The 20,840-nt window shown below is 44.3% G+C and overlaps 1 long non-coding RNA gene and 1 pseudogene across 1 annotated transcript; one reads left to right on the forward strand and one right to left on the reverse strand.

Annotated features, from left to right (window-relative positions):
- Window positions 1-15,140, forward strand: part of LOC126990157 (peroxidase-like) — a 16,981-nt pseudogene extending 1,841 nt beyond the window's left edge.
- LOC126990160 (uncharacterized) lies at window positions 2,343-3,272 on the reverse strand. The gene is made up of 3 exons (XR_007744084.1): window positions 3,069-3,272; window positions 2,504-2,813; window positions 2,343-2,418 (listed from the first exon to the last, which is right to left on the reverse strand). It is a non-coding gene; the product is annotated as an uncharacterized LOC126990160 (long non-coding RNA).
- Window positions 15,141-20,840: the final 5,700 nt, after the last annotated feature.

Below are 20,840 nucleotides of genomic sequence, written 5' to 3' on the forward strand. Positions count from 1 at the left end.
GGACAGGATATGATAGAGAAACAGTAAGTGATTCTAGTGTTGCGAGTGTTGTGTGGGGGCTGGTGTTGTGTTTACTAGGACAGGTAGAGATAAACTGTGTGCTGTATACTGTGTGGTGATGTTTACAGGGGACAGGATATGATAGAGAGACAGAAAAATACAGAGTTAGTTCAAGAGAGAGAGAAGAAGAGTGGAACAGAAAGATGAGAAGAGAGAGAGAGAGAGAGAGAGAGAGGGGAAATATTTAGTAAGAGGAATGGAAAGGGAAGGGAAGGGAAGGGAAGGATTGGGAAGAGAAGGGAAAGGAAGGAAAGGGAAGGGAAGGGAATGGATTGGACTGGATGGGATGGGAAGGGATGGGATGCAATGGGAAGGGATGGGAAGGAAAGGGAAGGGATGGGAATGGATAAGAAGGAAAAGGAAGGGAAGGAAATAAGGAAGAATGGAACATCTGAAAGGTGAGGGAAAGGAAAGGGAAGGGAAGGGAAGGGAAGGGATTGGACTGGATGGGAAGGGATGGGAAGGGAAGGGAAGGGATGGGAATGGATAAGAAGGAAAAGGAAGGGAAGGAAATAAGGAAGAATGGAACATCTGAAAGGTGAGGGAAAGGAAAGGGAAGGGAAGAAAAGGGAATAATCAAAAAGGGAAGGAAGGAGAAGAAAAATAACAAAAAATAACATAATCAAAATAAACAAACAACAATACTAACCATCAATTTCTACCAGGTTTCGGTTGGACCAGGATCAGGTGAGCTACGGCCTTCCGACAGCGGACGTACCTGGGACCGTCCTCGGCGACCAGTGCCCGGTGGAGGTTGACTTCCCGTGCCAGCCGAGAAAATACCGCGCATTTAACGGCTACTGTAGCAACGCCCAGAATCCAAAATGGGGTAACACCAACACCAGATATCTCCGTTTCCTCCCAGCGAATGACGGCGACGGGGTGTCCGTTCCGCGGCAGGCGACCTCGGGTGATTTTCTCCCGTCGACGCGAGCGATCAGTCTGGCCCTCCATCGCGACCATGATACGCCGCACAAGTTTATGACCTCGGTGGCGGCAGTGTTCAGACAGTTCATCTCACACGACCTCTCGCATACGCCGCAGATGGCAGGTTAGTGAGAGAGAGAGAGAGAGAGATTTACAGAGATTTACATAGACAATCAGACCACACAGACCCCATGGTCCAGACTAGGTGGTCTGTCCTGTGGAGAGAGAGAGAGAGAGAGATTAAAAAGAAAATGGACATAAGAAGTAAAAATAAATAAGGAAAATAGAAAATGAGAGAGAGAACTAACCCCTCTCCTCCTTCCCCCCACCCCAGGGTACATCGGCCAGCGTCTCCGTTGCTGTGGGGTCAACTTCAGCGACTTCCACCCCGAGTGTTACCCGATTCGCATCCCCGATAACGACCCGATCTATTCCCCGCTCAAACCGAAGTGCCAGGAATACGTGAGGTCAGGCACGGCTCCCAGGACTGGATGCACGCTAGGTCAGTGGCTTGGGGTCGTTTGTGGTTGACCTTTCAATTTTTTTTTTTTGATTATTTATTTTTGATTTTTCATGACGATTTCTTTTTTTTCTTCTTCTCTTTCTCTCTCTCTTTCTCCCTCTTGTTCTTGTTGTTCTTCTTCTTCTTCTTCTTCTTCTTCTTCTTCTTCTTCTTCCTTTCTTCTTTTTTCTTTCATTTTTTTTCCCTTTCCTTCCCTTCCCTAAGTTTCCCTTCCCTAACCTTTCCTTCCCTTCCCTTTCCTTCCCTTCCCTTTCCTTCCCTTCCCTTCCCTTCCCTTTCCTTCCCTTTCCTTCCCTTTCCTTCCCTTCCCTTTCCTTCCCTTCCCTTTCCTTCCCTTCCCTTTCCTTCCCTTCCCTTTCCTTCCCTTTCCTTCCCTTTCCTTCCCTTCCCTTCCCTTCCCTTCCCTTTCCTTCCCTTCCCTTTCCTTTCCTTCCCTTCCCTTCCCTTCCCTTCCCTTCCCTTCCCTTTCCTTCCCTTCAATTCCCATTCCTTCCCTTCCCTTCCCTTTCCTTCCCTTCCCTTTCCTTCCCTTCAATTCCCATTCCTTCCCTTCCCTTCCCTTCCCTTTCCTTCCCTTCCCTTTCCTTCCCTTCCCCTTCCTTCCTTCCTTCCTTCCTTCCTTCCTTTCCTTCCCTTCCCTAACTTTCCCTTCCATTTCCTTCCCTTCCCTAACATTCCCTTCCCTAACCTTCCCTTCCCTTTCCTTCCCTTCCCTAACTTTCTCTTCCATTTCCTTACATTCCCTTCCCTAACCTTCCCTAACCTTCCCTTTCCTTCCCTTCCCTTTCCTTCCCTTCCCTTCCCTAACTTTCCCTTCCATTTCCTTACATTCCCTTCCCTAACCTTCCCTTCCCTTTCCTTCCCTTCCCTAACTTTCCCTTCCATTTCCTTACATTCCCTTCCCTAACCTTCCCTTCCCTTCCCTAACTTTCCCTTCCATTTCCTTACATTCCCTTCCCTAACCTTCCCTTCCCTAACCTTCCCTTCCCTAACCTTCCCTTCCCTAACCTTCCCTTCCCTTTCCTTCCCTTCCCTAACCTTCCCTTCCCTTTCCTTCCCTTCCCTAACCTTCCCTTCCCTAACTTTCCCTTCCATTTCCTTCCCTTCCCTAACTTTCCCTTCCCTAACCTTCCCTTCCCTTTCCTTCCCTTCCCTAACCTTCCCTTCCCTAACCTTCCCTTCCCTTTCCTTCCCTTCCCTAACCTTCCCTTCCCTAACCTTCCCTTCCCTTTCCTTCCCTTCCCTAACTTTCCCTTCCATTTCCTTACATTCCCTTCCCTAACCTTCCCTTCCCTAACCTTCCCTAACCTTCCCTTCCCTAACCTTCCCTTCCCTTTCCTTCCCTTCCCTAACCTTCCCTTCCCTAACCTTCCCTTCCCTTTCCTTCCCTTCCCTAACCTTCCCTTCCCTAACCTTCCCTTCCCTTTCCTTCCCTTCCCTAACCTTCCCTTCCCTAACCTTCCCTTCCCTTTCCTTCCCTTCCCTAACCTTCCCTTCCCTAACCTTCCCTTCCCTTTCCTTCCCTAACCTTCCCTTCCCTAACCTTCCCTTCCCTAACCTTCCCTTTCCTTCCCTTCCCTAACTTTCCCTTCCATTTCCTTACATTCCCTTCCCTAACCTTCCCTTCCCTAACCTTCCCTTCCCTTTCCTTCCCTTCCCTAACTTTCCCTTCCATTTCCTTACATTCCCTTCCCTAACCTTCCCTTCCCTAACCTTCCCTTCCCTTTCCTTCCCTTCCCTAACCTTCCCTTCCATTTCCTTACATTCCCTTCCCTAACCTTCCCTAACCTTCCCTTTCCTTCCCTTCCCTAACCTTCCCTAACCTTCCCTTCCCTTTCCTTCCCTTCCCTAACCTTCCCTTCCCTAACTTTCCCTTCCTTCCTTTCCTTCCTTCCTTCCTTCCTTCCTTTCCTTCCTTCCTTTCCTTCCTTCCTTTCCCTTCCTTCCTTTCCTTTCCTTCCTTCTTTTCCTTTCCTTCCTTCCTTCCTTCCTACTTTACTTCCTTTCCTTTCCTTCCTTCCTTCCTTCCTTCCTTTCCTTCCTTTCCCTTCCCTTCCTTTCCCTTCCCTTCCCTTCCCTTCCCTTCCTTTCCCTTCCCTTCCTTTCCCTTCCCTTCCTTTCCCTTCCCTTCCCTTCCCTTCCCTTCCTTTCCCTTCCCTTCCCTTCCCTTCCTTTCCCTTCCCTTTCCTTCTAATAAATCTTTCCTCTCCTTTATCTCCTTTTTCTTTTTCTTCTTTTATTTTATTTATTTATTTATTTTTCATTACTATATATTTTTTTCTTCTTCCTCTTCCTCCTCCTCTTCCCTCTTCTTCTTCTTCTTCTTCTCCTCCTCCTTTTTCTCTTTTTCTTCTTCGATTCAATATTATTTTCATATGTAATTTTTTTCCATTTTCCATGACCATATCCTCCTCCTCCTCCTCCTCCTCCTCCTCCACAACACTTTCCCATGGACAGCCTCACAAACTACCCCCATTCCTCAACCATACACAACTGAGCATCAACCATTCCACCGCCAATCCACCAGGGCCCAGAGAGCAGATCAACCAGGTGACATCCTTCATCGACGGCTCTGTGATCTACCGGTCGAGCAAGGAGGAGAGCGATGAGCTACGAGCGTTCACCGGCGGACTTCTCAGGATGCAGCGGGGCCGGGCAGCACACAGATACTAGCGGAGGATGACAACCAGATCGACTGCAAGGCCACGGGAAGATTTAAGTGAGTGAGGGATTGATTTAGTGTTATTATGAGTGGGTTTAAATAGGACAGGTTAGGTTAGGGAAGGAAAGGAAAGGAAAGAAAAGGAAGGGAAGAGAAGGAAAGGGAAGGAGAGGGAAGGGTACGAAGGTAAGTGCATCTCCCTTCCTTGCCATACAAATCAAAATAATAATAATAAAAATAATGGCCAAAAATCAACCTTCCCATCCAGGTGTTTCGAATCCGGTGACGTCCACGTAAACGAACACATTGGGGTCGCCGCCATGCACCAGCTGTTCGTCAGGGAGCACAACCGCATTGCCACCTTCCTCTCGGAGCTCAACACACACTGGACGGACGAGCAGGTGTTCCAGGAGGCCAGAAGGATCGTAGGAGCGGCACTTCAGCATATTACGTTCACCGAGTTCCTTCCGTCGATTCTGGGCCAGGTACGTGTGTGTGTGTGTGTGTGTGTGTGTGTGTGTGTGTGTGTGTGTGACCTCCTCCTCCTCCTCCTCCTCCTCCTCTTCCTCCTTTGATTTTCAGAATATTACGTTTACAGAATTCCTGCCTTCGATTCTGGGCCATGTAAGTGTGTGTGTGTGTGTGTGTGTGTGTGTGTGTGTGTGTGTGTGTGTGTGTGTGTGTGTGTGTGTGACCTCTTTCTCTTCCTCTTCTTCCTCTTCTTCCTTCTCCTCCTCTTTCTTTACCTTCTTTTTCAACTTATTTCTTCATCTTCCTTCACATTCTCCTTTCTCTCTCCTCCTCCTCCTCCTCCTCCTCCTCCCTTCCTTCTCTTCCTTCCCTCTCTGTCTCTCCTCCTCCTCTTCCTTATCATAAACATACAGTCCACCCGTCATAAATCTTCCTCCTCCTCTCCTCCTCCTCCTCCTCCTCCTCTTCTTCCTTCTCTTCCTCTCCTCCCTTCTTTCTTTTCCATATCTCTCCCTCTCTGTCTGTCTCTCGCCTCCTCCTCCTCCTCCTCCTCCTCCTCTTCCTTCTCTTCCTCTCCTCCCTTCCTTCCTTCTTTTCCATGTCTCTCTCTCTCTGTCTGTCTCTCGCCTCCTCCTCCTCCTCCTTCTCCTCCTCCTCCTTATCATAATTATACAGTCTGCCCTTCATAAATACTTCTCCTCCTCCTCCTCCTCCTCCTTCTCCTCTTCACCCCCTCCTCCTCTTATTCCTCTTTCTTCTTCTCAAATTCACTCATGCTAACCAACCCTCCTCCTCCTCCTCCTCCTCCTTCTCCTCCTCCTCCTCCTCCTCCTCCTCCTCCTCCTCCTCCTTTCCACCCCCTCCTTCTCTTATTCCTTCTCCTTCTCAAATTCACTCATGCTAACCAATAATCCTCCTCCTCCTTCTCCTCCTCCTCCTCCTCCTCCTCCTCCTCCTCCTCCTCCTCCTCCTCCTCCTCCTCCTCCTCCTCCTCTTCCTCCCTCGCCACAGGGTCAGAAGGTCAAGGAACGCCCCATTGCCAGCACCTTCTACACACCCTTCGACCTTTACGAGCGAGGCAAGTTCGACGAGGTCCTTGAGGGGATGGTCAGCTCCCACGCCCAGAACAAGGAGATGGCCATTTCCGAAGCCATGACCAGCAAGATGTTCGAGGACGCTAAGACTGGTGGGTATGGGGGTATGGTGGGGGTGGGTATATAGGGGATTTTTATATTTTTTTATCTCCATTTTATTTGAATTATTATTATTTTATTTTTTTGTGTGTATTTAGTGTGGTGTGTATGTGTGTCTGTTCTTCTTTCTCCTCCTCCTCCTCCTCCTCCTCCTCCTCCTCCTCCTCTTCTTCCTCTTCTTCCTTTTCTGCATCATCTTCTTCTTGTTCTTCCTCCTCCTCTTTTTCTTCTTGTTCTTCTTCTTTCTCTTCCTTATCCTCCTCCTCTTCCTCCTCCTCCTCCTCCTCCTCCTCCTCTTCTTCCTCTTCTTCCTTTTCTGCATCATCTTCTTGTTCTTCCTCCTCCTCTTTTTCTTCTTGTTCTTGTTCTTCTTCTTTCTCTTCCTTATCCTCCTCCTCTTCCTCCTCCTCCTCCTCCTCCTCTTCTTCCTCTTCTTCCTTTTTTGCATCATCTTCTTCTTGTTCTTCCTCCTCCTCTCTTCTTGTTCTTGTTCTTCTTCTTTCTCTTCCTCTTCTTCCTCCTCCTCCTCCTCTTTTGCTTTATCTTCTCCATCTTCTTCTTCCTCTTTGCTTTCCTCCTCCTCCTCCTCTTCTTCTCTCCTCTTCCTCCTCCTCTTCTTCTTCCTTGTCTCCTCCTCTGTGTGTGTGTGTGTGTGTGTGTGTGTGTGTGTGTGTATTACCTATTTCTGGTCATATATCTCTTTCTATCTTTCAGTGTCTATCTATCTATCTATCAGGTGTTGGCCTGGACCTGGCGGCACAGATCCTGCAGCAGGGGCGTGACCACGGCATCGCTGGATACAACCGCGGGAGGCACCTCTGCGGCCTCCCGAAAGCTGCCTCCTTCCAAGACCTGAGTGACGTCGTTGCCCCGGAAAACACCAAGAAACTACAAGGGATTTATAAGTAAGGAAGCCTTGTATTGGTAGCTTCAGTTTGCTTGTTGGGAAATGCCTATGTTGTTCTGCGCTAGAGAATGTCCCTGAAGCAGAAAGCAGTGTTTGTAGTGTGTTCCGGCTAGTCTGTGTCTGTCCCAGGTTAACGTTAGCTGTCAGACCGTTATGTAAAGTCTTAAGTTCTTATGGATTTAATATGATAGCAAGGAGGTAGTGGGTTAGGTCAGGTCTGTCCCAGGTTAATGTTAGCTGTCAGACCGTTATGTAAAGTCTTAAGTTCTTATGGATTTAATATGATAGCAAGGAGGTAGTGGGCTAGGTCAGGTCTGTCCCAGGTTAATGTTAGCTGCCTCCTGAAAGCTGTCTCCTTCCAAGACCTCAGTGATGTCGTTGCCCTGGAAAACACCAAGAAACTACAAGGGATTTATAAGTAAGGAAGCCTTGTATCAAAGCCTTAAGTCTGTGATCTTAACCCCCATACATTTCTCTGTTAACACAATTTCTTAGATATTTTTTAGGCCTGAGAATACAAGATGCCTTTCCCTTCAAGATGGAGACATTGGGAAAGGCCTTTGTTATCCTGCACTAGACTAACAATGCCTTAAAAATACTACTACTACTACCTCTACTAATAATGTAATAATTCTCTCTGCCCTTCATAGGCATACAAGAAGTCTTTCCCTTTTAAGTTAGAGAACATTTTGAAAGGCCTTTGTTATCCTGCACATGACTAACAATGCCTTGCAAATACTACTACTACTACTACCTCTACTAATAATGTAATAATTCTCTCTGCCCTTCATAGGCATACAAGAAGTCTTTCCCTTTTAAGTTAGAGAACATTGGGAAAGGCCTTTGTTATCCTGCACTAGACTAACAATGCCTTGCAAATACTACTACAACCTCTACTAACAATGTGGTAACTCTCATCCATCTCCCAGGCATGTGGATGATGTGGATCTCTTCACCGGTGGACTCGCGGAAAAGCCAAACCGTGGAGCGCTGGTCGGGCCCACGTTTGGCTGTTTGATTGGTCGCCAGGTCCACTGCCTGAGGCGAGGCGATCGTTACTGGTATGAGGACGACATCCCGCCCTCCTCATTCACTAAGGGTACGCGTGTGTGTGTGTGTGTGTGTGTGTGTGTGTGTAAGTTAGTAAGTAAATATTTATTGCTATCAAAACATCATATACATAGATACAAACAAAAACATCATAAATTAAGCATCGGTCTGTGTGTGTGTGTGTGTGTGTGTGTGTGTGTGTGTGTGTGTAAGTTACTGTGGATTTCAAAGGCTGTGAGTTTTCGTTTTTTGGGTATAGCTTTGTAACCAACACTCGTATCAGCACAAGATTTTGTTACAGTGTATTTCGCACACTGCCCTAATTTTTATGGGTATCGTGAATCACCAAAAGTAGATAATAAAGGCACTTCTCCCTGTAGCAAAAGGGGAAAGTCGGACTGGCCACTCAAAGAAACGAACACTGGTAGTGACGTAGTACTATGACATATCAGAAGCTCCGCCCTCTCTGTCCCTCTTCCCTCCCTGCCCCCCCCCCCCCCCTCTCTCTCTCTCTCTCAAAATGTGGCCACTGACGCAGGCTTCATAACTATCAAGACATGAAGTATTTGGTAGTGGCCTTGTATATTTTTTTTCCCTTTTATACTGCCAGACACCCTTTATTGAGTAAAAGTGAGTGGATAACGTGTTAGTGGTAAACGCCGTGATTGTTGGCAGCGTAGTGGTTTGGGGTTATGTGGTGTTGTACGTTTATTATTATAGGATTACATATAATAAATTGAAACCGAGACACGATTGGTTGACTAATGATACGAACAAAATATTTATAACTTAATTTTCATCACAACTTAAGTATAAATCTCCCTCATCATCACTGTCATTGTCAAGGTTAATAATGACAGGATCGACACTTTCATGAATATTGTCTGCTAAACAATAATTGTCCTCGAAGGTTCGTGATCAACGAACTGCACTTTCCCATACCTCTTGAGTGACAGAGAGCCTGGCTTCCTCCATCCTGGCCTGCAGGTCAGCTCGCGTGAAGCGTTGCAGTGAGGAGCGCACGTGGCGTTTCCTGAACCCCCACACCTGCTCAATTGCATTGAGCTCAGAATGAGCGGGTGGCAGACGGACGATCTCGTGGCCCCATGCACGGATGATGTTATCCACCTTATACTGAGGGTCTGGCCTGTTTTGACGGCTGATACTGAGGAGCTCAGGCCTTGTTGCATGCTGCGGGAAAGGTATTTCTCAGTTCTCCAACCATTCAATGAGATCGGATTTCCTCGTGGCAGTGGTGGGACAGCGGCTCTCTTCAGTCAGTTGGCTGTGGTATGGAGCATTGTCCATCACCAATACTGCTGGCTCCTCCAGGACCGGCAGGAGTTGTGATGTAAGCCACCGGATGAACAGCTCGCTATTCATTTCCCCGTGGTAGTCGCCGGCGGTATTCTTGGCAGGAAAAGAGAGGAAGGAGCCCTCAATGAAACCATTGGCTCCGCCAGCTGCGACTACCACAAAACATTCCCCGTCTCCTGGAGGCACCTGACGGCTGTAGGTGGCACTGGTGACAGGCTGCGTGCTATCCACCCACTCCGTGTTGTGGCTCATCCTGGTGGTGAACCAGGTCTCGTCCACGTACACCACCATCCTGCTTTCTTCCCGATGTCTTTTTAGATTCCGCAGGGCGCGTATTCTGCAGCACACGATGTCCATAGATTCCTTATCGACATAGAATTTCCGTTGAGAGGCCCTATACCGGAATCCCATTAAGAACATAAGAACATAAGAACGCAGGAGTCTGCAAGAGGCCGGTAGGCCTGTACGAGGCAGCTCCTTTGACCCTAAGCTCCCGTGTATCTAACCCCACCTAATATCGCTTACATTACATGGAGTAGTCGCCACAACGATGTCTTGGTGGTACCTACAGGGATGATGCTGGCTGCCGTCAGGTTATCTGTCAGGGAAGCGAGAGTGAACGACTGCTTAGCAGCAAACTGTGCATGAATGTAGCGGCGAATGCCTCCGATCGTGAAGCTGTCGATGACGGGCTGGGCTGGGGATGCTCGTGGTCTGTCAGACCGTGACGTGGGGCTGCGATGGACAATAGACTGCACCGTACTCACTTGCATCCCTAAGGCCGCAGCAACACGGTGGTAAGGCCTGTGGAGAGGAAGGGCAATGTAGATATATGGTTGATGTAAAGTTTCATAAAAATTACCTTTCATGGCTTCAAAATAGGGGTTTCGGCTTGAGTAAGGCTGTAATTCTAATGACGGGGCGGCACAAAGTCTCATTTATTATAGGTTACACATCAAATAAGCATAACCACTTACCTATTCAAAGCAATCTTCATGCGATTGGTGGCTTTCTCCTTGTTAAAAAAGTTGAAAAGTCGCATGACAAACGCATTCTTACAGCCATGCCGACAATGCTGAACCTTGAAGACCATACTTGTTGAGTTTCTTGATAGAAGTACACGACTGATGTCGAGGGTCCAAGTCATGTGACGAAGAAATATAGGAAAAAAAAATAAAGGAATACAACCGAACAATCATTCTACCATCAATTATGGTGGTTAACCTTTACTCCCATCCTTCTGTCACATGTCACGATGTTCAGGTATGTGTCACCATAATAAGAAAAAAAATAGTCCCACTACCACATCATTCATGCCTTAATTGCACTTTCAAAAATACTTATATATTTTCCATGGAGAGAGAGAGAGAGAGAGTGAGAGAGGAAGAGGGACAGAGAGGGCGGAGCTTCTGATATGTCATAGTACTACGTCACTACCAGTGTTCGTTTCTTTGAGTGGCCAGTCCGACTTTCCCCTTTTGCTACAGGGAGAAGTGCCTTTATTATCTATTTTTGGTGATTCACGATACCCATAAAAATTAGGGCAGTGTGCGAAATACACTGTAACAAAATCTTGTGCTGATACGAGTGTTGGTTACAAAGCTATTCCCAAAAAACGAAAACTCACAGCCTTTGAAATCCACAGTAGTAAGTAAATATTTATTGCTATCAAAACATCATATACATAGATACAAACAAAAACATCGTAAATTAAGCATCGGTCTGTGTGTGTGTGTGTTTAGAGAAGTGTTTAACCAGGTAACAGCGGGTATCATGTTTCTTAATGGTCCTTCTAAGCAAGAAAAATGAGGAAAATCATCTTCCATACAAACCATTTCATAATATATATCAAAGCATTTGTGATCAGCTTATGTATCATCTTTTGGGGGGTGTTATATCATGGCACAAATTTGGCCTGTTGCTGCTACACGGTAAAGACACAAATTTGGCCTGTCGCTGCTACACGGTAAAGCCACAAATTTGGCCCGTCGCTGCTACACGGTAAAGCCACAAATTTGGCCCGTCGCTGCTACACGGTAAAGCCACAAATTTGGCCCGTCGCTGCTACCGGGTTAAGGTTCCCAACCTAAATATTTTCCTGCGTCACCCATAACATATCTAGATAGTGTTTAAAGATATACTAAGTCAATTTTTGGCTCACGTACGTTCAATAAACACTTTCAGAACAACTTTACGAGCTCCGCAAGACCAGCCTGGGACGTGTGATCTGCGACAACAGCGACAAGCTCCAGCACGTCCAGCCCAAGGTCATGCTGGAGGCTGATTCCTTCCTGTAAGTATGAGAATGACGGTCAAACTATGAGGTTCTGTATGAGTCAGTATGTGCTGTTTTAATGAGTGTGTTTACAATAGTTTTAAGCTTGTATTCTTAAGCATCTCAGAGCGCCAGATCGCCAGTTTGAAAATAGTTACATAGATAGACAGAACTTGAATGCTGGATAGATGCGTGTGTGTGTGTGTGTTTATGTGACGAGCTATGTGTTACGTCTACGCATGTGTTGCCATTATGAGGGAATGTTTTGGGTTAAGGAAGGGACGGATAGCTGGACAGACAGACAGAGGACCAGGCGATAGTTAACCAAGTTCTCCACACACAGCAATGCACCAATGGCCTCATGCAGACTCCTTATGTTCACAAGTTCTTATATTGTCACCACGAGGGAAAGTCTTTGGTTAGGAAAGGCACGGGTAGCTAGGCAGACAGACAGAGGACCAGGTGATAGTTAACCAAGCTCTCCACCCTAATCAACGCACCAATGGCCTCTTGCAGCCTCCTTATGTTCTCAAGTTCTTATATTGTCACCACGAGGGAAAGTCTTTGGTTAAGGAAGGGACGGGTAGCTAGGCAGACAGACTGAGGACCAGGTGATAGTTAACCAAGCTCTCCACGCACAGGAACGCCCCAATGGCCTCTTGCAGCCTCCTTACGTCCTCAAGTTCTTATATTGTCACTATGAGGGGATGGCTTTGGTTAGGAAAGGCACGGGTAGCTAGGCAGACAGACAGAGGACCAGGCGATAGTTAACCAAGCTCTCCACGCACAGGAATGCACCAATGGCCTGCCAGGGGAAGCATATCAAGGGTGTGGACCTGAAGAAGTGGAAGACCGCCAGCCCCAACTTCATCATTCCCGACAAGATGCTTCAGGAGAGCATTGAGAGGGCCAGGCGCGACATTACCAACATGAGGGACTCCAAGTGGAACCTCTGGGAAGCACGTGAGTGTTGGCGTGTGTGTGTGTGTGTGTGTGTGTGTGTGTGTGTGTGTGTGTGTGTGTGTGTGTGTGTGTGTGTGTGTGTGTGTGTGTGTGTGTGTGTGTGTGTGTGTGTGTGTGTGTGTGTGTGTTTTTTTTTATTTTAATTTCAACGGTTAATATTTCTAAGTGTATATTTCTGTGTGTGTGTGTGTGTGTGTGTGAGAGAGAGAGAGAGAGAGAGAGAGAGATTTACTTATCTCTATATGTAAATATGTAATATAATGATAATGATGATGATGATGATGATAGTGAGGTCAGTACAGGGGGGGGGGAAGGATGGAGGGGAGGGGGGAGTGACCTAGGATGACCCCAAATACACACAATGACCTAGTTTGACTGACATTATTATTATTATTTTTTTTCTCTGACCATCTTGTGAGCCTATGGGGAGGCCTATTCTGACATAACTAGTGATTGGTGTGTGTGTGTGTGTGTGTGTTGATGGTGAAGGGTCTAAAGGTCACTATCATCATCATTATCATTATCATCATTATCATTGTCATTATATTATAGCAAAGCATGTGATAGTGTAGCTGTCATTTTCATATATATACATGCATGTGTGTGTGTGTGTGTGTGTGTGTGTGTGTGAGAGAGAGAGAGAGAGAGAGAAAATGTGTGTGTGTGTGTGTGTGTGTGTGTGTGTGTATATCTAACGCTCCTCCCCCCCTTCCCTCCCCCCCTTCCCCTCAGAGCTGACTGCCGACCCCAAGGACCTCTGGGGTCAGCCTACGCCTTCAGCAAGCCCAAGGCGCAATCCGTCAAGATCTCAAACTCCTCGTTCATCCTGCAGTTTGCTTCAGCGCGATTTGTAAACAACTATTTCGCTGGGTGAGTCAAGCTAACCGAACCTTACCTTACCTATCCTATCCTATCCTATCCTATCCTATCCTATCCCATCCTATCCTAACCTTACCTAACCTAGTCTAACCTTACCTAACCTATTCTATCCTAACCTTCCCTAACCTAACCTAGTCTATCCTATCCTAACCTATCCTAACCTTCCCTAACCTATCCTAACCTTACCTAACCTATTCTATCCTAACCTTCCCTAACCTTACCTAGTCTATCCTATCCTAACCTATCCTAACCTTACCTAACCTATTCTATCCTAACCTTCCCTACCCTAACCTAGTCTATCCCATCCTAATCTAACCTATCCTAACCTAACTCTAATCTAACCTAACCTAATCTATCCTATCCTAACCTAACCTAGCCTAGCCTATCCTATCTTAACCTATCCTATCCTATCCTAACCTTACCTAACCTAACCTTCCCTAACCTTACCTAACCTTGCCTTACCTAACCTTACTTAACCTGACCTGCCATATAGTCCTTCCCAGCCTTACCAGACCCTTAGCAATGAGTCGGGTATTTACCAAACCTCAAACATGACCTCAAACCACTACTGGCTCTTCTCTTCTCTTCTCTTATTCTTTGTATTGTTCTTTTTATTGGTATTCTTCCTCTTCTTCTGTTTCTTCTTCCTTAATTATTCATATTATTATTATTATTATTATTATTATTATTATTATTATTATTATTATTATTATTATTATTATTATTGTTTTCTTTCATTTTCTTTTCTTATTTTCCTTATATTCCTGTCTTCTTTTTCATTCCTATTAACATTCTTCAGGTCAGGTCAGGTCATTACGTAGGTCATTTCTCACGACCTGACAACTAACTGACCCGTCTTTCCCCCTCCATCCCACAGGTCAGACAGCATAAGGGCACGAAAAACACGCGCAGCTGACCGCCAGCTGAAGGACACTGAATCCGGGTCACCAAGCAGCGTCCTCGACCTGATGGAAGTGTTGGCAAACATTGACGTGAGCGACATCATGGAAATCCCCAGTGTGTTTGAGTGTGACGACCAGACCTGCCTTGCGACCATACACCACGATTCCGTACGGCGACAGGATGGTGCAATAACCTGAATTTCCCGTCCTTCGGCAAGTCATTCCGGGCCAAGAGTCGTCTGTTGAGGCCCTCCTATGAAGGTGGTGAGTGTGTGTGTGTGTGTGTGTGTGAGGGGGGGTTGTGTCTGTGTGTGTGTGTGTGTGTGTGTGAGGGGGGGTTGTGTCTGTGTGTGTCTGCGTGTGTGTGTGTGTTAAGTTAGATGAGGATTACGTAATATCAATTCTGTGTGTGTGTGTGTGTGTGTGTGTGTGTGTGTGTGTGTGTGTGTGTGTGTTATTGACAGGTTATGAGAGAAGGGAAGAGAAGAGAAGAGAAGGGAAGAGAAGAGAAGAGAAGAGAAGGGAAAGAAAAATGAAAGAGAGAGAGAGAGAGAGAGAATATGCATGTATGTGTGTGTATATGTATAGACAAACACATTATAACCACTATTACTACTACTACTACTACTACAACTACTACCATTACTACAACTACTACCATTACTACAACTACTATCATTACTACAACCCTATTCCAGGCCTATCTAAGCCACTACTACTACTACAACTACTACCATTACTACAACTACTACCATTACTACAACTACTACCATTACTACAACCCTATTTCCAGGCCTATCTAAGCCACTACTACTACTACTACTACTACTATTAACCCTACTATTCTACCTCTATTTCCAGGGCTATCAAAACCCCGAGCTACGTCAATCACAGGTCAGCCGCTTCCCTCCCCTCGGCTAATCTCTACGAACATGCACAACGATGTCTTGGCTCCTCATGTTCGCTACACCCTCATGGTCATGCAATGGGGGCAGTGTATCGACCATGACATCATCTTCACGCCCATCAACAAAGGTATGTGTGTGTGTGTGTGTGTGTGTGTGTGTGTGTGTGTAAGTAATGGTTTTTTGCTAACATATTTAAGACAGTTTTCCAATTGTATAACTTTAAATAACTTGGCCATATCAATGTCTCTGTGTGTGTGTGTGTGTGTTTAAGTAAGTAATGGTTTATTGCTAACATTTTAAGAGAGTTTTCCATTTGTGTAACTTTAAATATCTTGGCTATATCAATGTCTGTGTGTGTGTGTGTGTGTGTGTGTGTGTGTGTGTGTGTGTGTGTGTGTGTGTGTGTGTGTGTACCTAACTTACCCCAACTTAACTTAACCATTATCTAAGTTGGTCTTGAAATCATAAATCGTATGTGTGTGTGTGTGTGTGTGTGTGTGTGTGTGTGTGTGTTTACATTGTTTTCTTTTTATACTTATCTTCTCTCTCTCTCTCTCTCTCTCTCTCTCTCTCTCTCTCTCTCTCTCTCTCTCTCTCTCTCTCTCTCTCTCTCTCTCTCTCTCTCTCTCTCTCTCTCTCTCTCTCTCTCTCTCTCTCCTGAGGTGAGTCTCGGTCAAATCGTATGTAATTTTTTTTGTATTTTCTTATTTTCGTGGTTTTATACTTCATCTCTCTCTCTCTCTCTCTCTCTGTCTCTCCTGAGGTGAGTCTCAGTCAAATCGTATGTAATTTTTTTCTTTTCTTATTTCTCTCTCTCTCTCTCTCTCTCTCTCTCTCTCTCTCTCTCTCTCTCTCTCTCTCTCTCTCTCTCTCTCTCTCTCTCCTTACTTCATTTCTTTCTCCTCTTTTTCCTCTCTCTCTCTTTCCTGAGGTGAGTCTCGGTCAAATCGTATACGTAATTTTTTATCTTTTTTCTTATTTTCTTTGTATTCTCCTTCCTTTCTCAACCTTTCTTCATTTCTTTCCTCACCTTCTCTTCCTCCCTCTCTTCCTCCTCTCTCTCTCCCTCCTTTCCTCCTCCTCCTCCTCCTCTCAAGTCCACTAATACTGAAGCACACATAATCTATCAAACACATTCTAGCAGGCATTTTAAATCACTATGTTGTTATGAGTGAGTTTATCCTTGCAAAGTCTATCAATAAGTTCTAAGTCCTTTCCTTCCTTATATAGTGTGAGTGTGTGTGTGTTAATATGTCTACTAAATCTCTGTGTTAGTGTGAGTTTTTTCCTTGCAAAGTCTATCAATAAGTTCTAAGTTCTTTCCTTCCTTACATAGTGTGAGTGTGTGTATTAATAAGTATACTAAATCTCTATGTAAGTCTGAATGAGTGTTTTCTACCAGTCTGTCAATAAGTTCTAAGTCCTTTACTTCCTTATATAGTGTGAGTGTATGTGTGTTGATATGTCTAGTAAATCTCTATGTTAGTGTGAGTTTTGTCCTTGCAAAGTCTATCAATAAGTTCTAAGTCCTTTCCTTCCTTATATAGTGTGAGTGTGTGTGTGTTAATATGTCTAGTAAATCTCTATGTTAGTGTGAGTTTATCCTTGCAAAGTCTATCAATAAGTTCTAAGTCCTTTCCTTCCTTATATAGTGTGAGTGTGTGTGTGTTAATATGTCTAGTAAATCTCTATGTTAGTGTGAGTTTATCCTTGCAAAGTCTATCAATAAGTTCTAAGTCCTTTCCTTCCTTATATAGTGTGAGTGTGTGTGTGTTAATATGTCTAGTAAATCTCTATGTTAGTGTGAGTTTATCCTTGCAAAGTCTATCAATAAGTTCTAAGTCCTTTCCTTCCTTATATAGTGTGAGTGTGTGTATTAATAAGTATACTAAATCTCTATGTAAGTCTGAATGAGTGTTTTCTAGCAGTTTGTCAATAAGTTCTTTGTTTGTGTCGTAAGTAATAATTCTAACGTGTGTAATTCTTGCAGGTCACGCTTGCCAAGATGCTCTGCGATAACTGTGATAATGTGGAGAGTGAGCAGCGGTCCGTCTTTGACCTTCCTGACCCCTTCCTGTAAGTGAGACTGTTTGGGGGTTAGGTCAGTATTGTTAAAGGTCACAGGCTCACATTACAACTGTTTCCCAAGGCCACAGAGAAGATTATCCGGGTTTTCTTGGGTGGTTTTTCCGTTCAATGTGCAGAAGTCAGGTAAAACTTATATATATTTGACTAGGCTTTCGTATGAGTTGTAGGCATTTTCAGGGGTATTTTTATGACCCCAGTGGTAGTTTGACCCTTTCTCTGTACCAGGAACCCCAAAACACAGACATGAGAACCCAGTTAACCTCATTTTTGACCTCTGGAAATTGTCAACATGGGAGGCGGAAACTTCTCATCCCACCAACCAGACACAGTGATGATCCCATTGATGTTTCAGGAACCCTCGTGTGTCCCGCCGTGACCTGCCGGGGATCAACCCGGAGCTGTGGAAGGAGCGCGTGTCATGTGGGGTCGGCAAGACTAATATTGACATCGGGGCAGCCGAGCGCATATCACCCTGTGTCATGTGCACCTGTACCAAGGAAGGGGTGAGTGATGTGTGTGTTTTCCTTGCTAGAGGGGGGTGAGGAAGGGGTGACAAGAGTGAAGGGGTGAGAGATATGTGTTTGTCCTTGCTATAGGGGGGTGAGGAAGGGTGGCAAGAGTGAAGGGGTGAGTGATGTGTGGGGGGTGAGGAAGGGGTGACAAGAGTGAAGGGGTGAGAGATATGTGTTTGTCCTTGCTATAGGGGGGTGAGGAAGGGTGACAAGAGTGAAGGGGTGAGTGATGTGTGGGGGGTGAGGAAGGGTGACAAGAGTGAAGGGGTGAGAGATATGTGTTTGTCCTTGCTATAGTTAGCCTGTTCTCACGCCAAGCATCTGCTAGTGAAGTCTTTCTCCTCGGGTGCACCTTCTGAAAGCCCCGGTCCATGTTCAGATGTTTCCGTACAGTGCCACTATTCATATCAAAAGTTACCCTGTTCTCACGCCAAGCATCTTTCTTTCTCTTTAAACATGATATTATTGTACCGTGTGGGGACCCAGCAGCCTCCTGGTACTGAAGGGAAGTGTGTAGTGTTCTGTATAGGTTACGTATATGCAGTTACGGGTATGTGGTACCTAACATTGGGACCTGTTTGGGTGAGCTACGAGTGCGGATCTTTGCTGTCTATCTCCAGAGTCTGTGTAGTCCTGTACCAGGAATGACCTTCTGAATAAAGCCTGTATTCTTGAACTTAATGACGCCACAGTTTGCTTGTTTGAAAAGCTGTTATGACTGTTTCCCAAGGCCACAGAAGGCTAACCGGGTTTTCATGGGTGGTTTAACCGTTCATTGTGCAGAGGGAGTGTAAAACTCACCAGATCAAAGCAACTAGATATATCACCTTACGGCTCAAAAACATCTTGAAAACGATAAAAAAAATGCTGTAACTTGCTTTAAAAGTAGCCTGAAAAATGTACCTAAGTCAATTATATCTAAAAAAAGTGTCCGGAGATTAGCTAAATGGGTTTGGGGCAAGATAAAGTCATAGGTGTGGCCCTTAAGTTTATTTATAAGACTTCATAGTACAGATACAGTTCACATCTTCCGTGACTGGCTTACAGCAGAGTCCACAGAGAAAAGTACAAGTCATCAGAGTTGACTAACACGATTTCTTTCCCTCGGCAGAATTGAATGGCTGAACGGACATCTCTGGCGTCTTGGTCTGCCTGCGGCACACTGCACACTCTGGAAGAAGAAAGAACACCAAGATGTCAAGTTCCTGCAGAATCAGCCTCTTAGTGAAGAAAATGTGCTTTATTTATTTAATAAATAATTGACAAAAAAAATAATTTTGTATTTATTTTAGAAAAACTATATGGCTCACTTTTTGCAATACTATGCAATAAGTATATCACGCAATAAGTTAGCCATAAATATGCCCTATATATATATATATATATGTATATATATATATATATATATATATATATATATATATATATATATATATATATATATATATATATATATATATATATATATATATATATATATATATATATATATATATATATATATATATATATATATATATATATATATATATATATATATATATATATATATATATATATATATATATATATATATATATATATATATATATATATATATTGCAATACTATGCAATAAGTATATCATGCAATAAGTAAGTCCTCCTCCTCCTCTTTGTTTGGTAGTGTCTGCAAATCAAGTTGGGTGTCAATTAACTGAGGAGCTGCCATAGATGTTGGATAACTGTTGGGGAGAAAGCTAATAGGGTCAATATTAAATGGTGGAATGTTACTATCTAGGTGAGGTTCACATAGTATTCATTAATGCTTCAGTTATTTCATCTGGACTTGTTAATATTTTGTTGTTATAGGAAATGTAATTTAGATAAGTTCTATTGTGATTGTTTTTTAAATCATTAATAGCTTTCCATATTACTTTTGTATTGTTTTTAAAGCTTGTAAATGTATTCATATAATATGGTTTCTTGGCAGTTCTTATCGTTGTGTTTAGTGTATTTCGATACTTGTTATAATACTCTTCAGATATGGCCCCAATTTTGTAGTCTTTTACAAATTGTTTTTAGTTTTTATGGATTTTAAGATAGCTTGTGTGATCCAGGGACTATTAAATCGTTTTTCTGATATATGTTTTGTTTTTATAGGAAAGCATTCCTCAAATAGGTCTTGAATATTTTTTATGAATCTAGCACAATTTAAGTTAACATCTTGTACAGATAGATAGTCTTGCCAGCATATAAAGTTTAGTTTAATTGAAAACAGCTGTTTATTATTATTAGATATGTCTTGGATTTTTTTCTTATAGAGTTTCTGATTTGCTTTGGGAGTTGATATATTTAAGAACATTGGGAGATGATCTGAGATGGGAAAGTGCAAAATACCTGTTTTTACTTTAATGTTAAAGTTTATGTATATGAAAGCATCACAGGACTTAGCACAGGGGGGAGTTTGGAAAAAGTTTGATGTAGTCGGCGCAACATCTGAGGTCACTTGCCGGAGAGAGACAGAAGGGGAAGGAATTATAGAAGGGAACAGACCCCAGGAGACGGGACACAACCCCCGATTAATACCTGGTAACCACTCACTGCTGGGTGGACAGGGGCGTAGGGTATCGGAAAAGCCGCTCAAATTTTTCCACTCCGCCCGGGAATTGAACCCGGGCTCTCTCGTCGGTGGAAAATGGCAAAATGAGCGTTATGGCGAGTCCATTGGAGGCACCAGCGTACCACCCCATACGAACTCAAAGTCTAGACAAATCTGTGTTTCTTTAAGTTCTTGGTACAGAGGAAGGGTCACACTACCACCAGGGTCATTAAACTAGCCCTGGAAATTCCCCAAACTCCTATGAAAGTCTAGACAAATGTGTGTTTCTTTAGGTTCATGGTACAGAGGAAGGGTCACACTACCTCCAGTCATAAAACTAGCCCTGGAAATGCCCCAAACTCCAATGAAAGTCTTGACAAATGAGTTCCTTTAAATTCTTGGTACAGAGGAAGGGTCACACTACCACCAGGGTCATTAAACTAGCCCTGGAAATGCCTCTCAAAACTCCTATGAAAACCTCAAATATGTAAACTGCTGAAGGGTTTCAATAATCTGGCTTTTTATCCTAATTTATCCAAGAGACAAGAAGGAATGAAGGAAGGAAGGAGAGTTTTATGGAAGGAAATTGATTCAACACTCACCAATGTCTGTCTGTTTGCCTG

Source organism: Eriocheir sinensis, unplaced genomic scaffold (genome assembly GCF_024679095.1).
Source record: "Eriocheir sinensis breed Jianghai 21 unplaced genomic scaffold, ASM2467909v1 Scaffold1469, whole genome shotgun sequence".
Lineage (NCBI taxonomy): Eukaryota > Metazoa > Arthropoda > Malacostraca > Decapoda > Varunidae > Eriocheir > Eriocheir sinensis.